Source organism: Triticum urartu, chromosome 4, assembly GCF_003073215.2.
Source record: "Triticum urartu cultivar G1812 chromosome 4, Tu2.1, whole genome shotgun sequence".
In the NCBI taxonomy this organism is placed as follows: Eukaryota; Viridiplantae; Streptophyta; class Magnoliopsida; order Poales; family Poaceae; genus Triticum; species Triticum urartu.
In genome coordinates, this window is record NC_053025.1 from 400,063,184 (window position 1) to 400,067,217 (window position 4,034).

Genomic DNA, 4,034 nt, shown 5'->3' on the forward strand with positions numbered 1-4,034 from the left:
CATTTGTCGCTTGTCACCGATGCACTCCTCTCCAGAGATACGCCAAATAAAAGCTTGCGTCACTAAGGAGGGAAAGTCTCGAGGCTATTATCAGGGCTAGAGTGTGTGATCTTCTCTCATTTCAACGCACAAGCCTTTTTCCAACCTAATAAAGGTGCATTTCTCCAATTTTTGATCCATTGATCCATATTATTATTATTATTATTTTAAGATTTTTTTACTATTTGAGATGGCACTGTTTTTTTGTGCACGCTCCTCTTCAGTATATCTATACAAAAATAATTATCCTTGGTAACGCACAAATTCCTTTTGCTATGTCTCGTCATCTTGGAATTGATTCATGAGTGGATGGCAAAGAGGAAGGCGAAGAGGAAACACAGACGAGTAGCTAAGACCGTGCGTGAATTTGTTTCCCGTTGCAACGCACGGGCATGTTTACTAGTAATAATAAAGCACAGGTTGGGTTTGTTGGGTTCACCGTCGCCGCAATTTTATAGAAACGTCCTTGCCTTTTTCTGTATTCAACTCGCAGTCCTTTCTATAGAGGATATGTAGAAAATGTTTCCTTTATTCAAAAGAGACCCTGTGTTTTGGTATATTCAACCCACAGTCCTTTTTAATTGAGAAAACGCCAGAGCTCCTTTGATCAGAGGAGGGGTGAGGCGGAGGGTAGCCAGGCGCGGGGGAGAGTGGAGAGGCCGGCAGCAGCTGTCGGGAGGCTCGCCGGGACGGTAGCAAGGTGGCCACCACGGTGTATGAAGCGGCATGCAGCGCGCACACGAGGTTGGCCGGGAGGAGGCATTGTGCAGAGAGCTAAAAGGAGAGCGAGCGGTGTCGTGGTGATCTCGCCGGCGAGCGACGGGAGGATGACGGCGAGCTGAACCGAAGGAGGGCGAGGTCTCCACGTTACTTTAAGTGCAAAACAGAGAAACACACACACCCAGGCAGGAGCACGGGCTCTCCTCCTCGCGTATGGGTACAGTGCCGCCACCGCCGCCATGCGCGGCCGTGCGGAGCGGATGCCGTGATGGCGAGGCGGCCCTATGTCACCGCGGTAGTGCAAGGCACCACCGCGTGACTGCCAGTTGGCTGTGCCAAGCGTGAGTGCGTACATGTGACAGCTGTAAGTGTGTGTGTGGCCGGAGTGAGCCAGAGGGGACGTGGGGTACTTAACCCCGCGAGAGCATTGTAGCAAACGGGCTGTCATTTCAGTAAACTGATATTCTCTCCCACCTTTCTCTCTCTCTCTCTCTCTCTCTCGCTCACCCCTTTCTCAAGCCAACCTCATCCCCCTTTCCCTCACCTACCGTCGCTGGTCCTCCCTGATCTAGATCGGGGCGTGACATTTGGTTATCAGAGGCACCGAATCCTGCTAAAAAATTTCTCCGCTGCTTCCACAATCTCTTGGCCTTGATCCGTAACACCCACCGCCGCGGGTGCGAGTTGCTCCGGCAAATCGCCCAAAATACCCGGCGGGGTTGGATCGGCTCGGAGCGGAACAATGGCGCCGTCCAAACCCTCGGTTCAGACGAGACAGCTGCTGTCCGCCATGGACGACAACACCAGCACGCTCAAGGCGCTCATGGAGACTGTCCTCTCGCGTCTCGATGAGCAGAAGGCCGACAGCGAGAAGCGACTCGAGGTTCAAGCCGCCTTCAACGCGCAGGTCGCACAAGATCTGCGGGCGCTGTCCAAGCAAGTGGATCTCACCCAGGCCGACGTCGACGAGACGCGCAAGGCGCTCGAGAGATCGCCGTCGCCGCGCGGATCGGGACGGGGCGACGTCCTCAACCCGTCCCCACCTCCACCCCCTCTACGCCCTCCACCGGTCCACCAGCAACAGCAGGGACCGCCACCGTCCCCACGCCTCCCCGATCAGCGCCCGCCTCTGCTTCAGGCGCCGCACCAACAGCAGAGCGAGCCGCATCTCTACCAACACCACGACACCTACATCAAGCCGCCCAAGCACGATTTTCTGCGCTTCGACGGCACGGCGCCGTACCTCTGGCTGGATCGCTGCCGCGCCTACTTCGACCTCTACCGCGTACCGCCGTCGAGCTGGGTGACCACAACGACGCTGTACATCGAGGGCCAGGCGGCTCACTGGCTGCAGCCATTTCGTCAAACACACAGTGGCCTGGGCTGGGAGGTGTTCCGCGCAGCGATCATCGAGGAATTCGGTGTTGACGAGTTCGAGCTGGAGATGCACAAGCTTCTCCAACTCCGGCAGAGCGGCACCGCCAGCGAGTACCGCCAGGTGTTCGGCAGCCACATGTACCACCTCATGGCGCTCGACCCGTCGCTGTCCCCAAAGTTCTTCATCACACAGTTCTTGTTGGGCCTCAAGGACGAACTGCGCACCGCGGTGTGTCTTCAAGCCCCCACCAGCATCACGCGCGCGTCCATCCTTGCTCGCATCCAAGAAGAGGAGTTGATCACGCCACGAGCGCGGCCGCGACCACAACCCCAAGGCCGCCCACCTCCAGCGCCACCAGCACGCCCGGCGCCGCGCCGCGCCAACAGCCCGACGACTACGCGCGCGAGCGCCAACTCAAAGAATTTCGTCGCGCCAACGGTCTCTGCTTCAAGTGCGGCGACCGGTACAGCCATGAGCACCGCTGCAATCCGCAAGCGCAGCTGCTTACGATCCAGGTTGGCGCGTTTGGCGAGGTGCTCATTGATGACGCCGTGCACGCTCTCGACTTGCCCGACGCTCCGGAGCATGACGTTCCCCCTCCAGAGTGCTGCACCATCTCTGCACACGCGCCGGACGGCTCGGAAGCGCCCAACACCATTCGTCTCCGCGCCCTGGTGGGCAACCAGGTGATGCTGTTGCTGCTGGACTCTGGAAGCACGCACAGCTTCGTCAACAAATCCTTCGTCGAACGTGTCGGCGCTGAGACCCAGGAGATCGCTATCCTGGACGTGCATGTGGCGAACGGCGATCGCCTCACCTGCTCGCGCCAAGTCCCAGAGCTCAAGTGGTGGATGCAGGGCCATACATTTTCAACGCCGATGTACGAGCTCGACACCGGCGCCTACGACGGCATTCTAGGCATGGATTGGCTGGAGAAAAACAGCCCAATGACATGTCATTGGCAAGAGAAGTTCATCTCCTTCCTCCACGACGGCGAGTTGGTCACCCTGCAAGGTGTTCGACCCAAGACAACACCAACGCTCACGGCCGTTCAGCCGGCCGAGCTCTGCAAGCTGATCGCAGGCAATGACATCTGGGCTATGGCCATGGTGGAAATGCAACCCCCCAGACCCAAGTCGCGCATTCCTTCGCAGACGCCGATCAACGACTTATTGGAGGAGTTTGCTGATGTCTTCACCACGCCTACTGGTCTGCCCCCTCATAGGCAGTACGATCATGCAATCACACTGGAAGAAGGAGCTCAGCCTACAAACACTCGACCCTACCGTTACTCGCCACTGCAGAAAGATGAAATAGAGCGCCAAGTGAAGGAAATGCTCGATGCCGGCGTGATCACACACTCTGTCAGTCCGTACGCTGCTCCGGTGCTGTTAGTAGGGGTGGACTAACGAGCAGCTCGGCTTGTTAAGCTCGTACTCGTTAAGCTCGCGCTCGTTAAGGCTCGGCTCGTTAAGCTCGTTAAGATTAACGAGCAGAAAACTCTGCTCGGCTCGGCTCGTTTGAAGCTCGTTAAGCTCGTGAGCGCTCGCGAGCGCTTGTTAACAGATTATAATGTGTTACCATATACATGCTGAATGTCTAGGTATGGTTTTCAAGATGAAATATGGTGACTATAAAAAGAAATGAAGTAGTTTGTTGCCTCATATGTCGATTAGATAAATAGATGGGTTGAGGTGCTACAAAAAGTTTGTCACGTCAGATAAAAATATGTATTGTGTTGTTACAAACGAGCTTAACGAGCTACTCGTGAAACTCGTTAGCTCGCTCGTTAAACTCGTTAAGATTAACGAGCTAAAATCAATGATTGGCTCTGTTCATTAAGAAGCGAGCTACGAGCTTAACGAGCCGAACTATCGAGCGCTCATTAAGCTCGCGA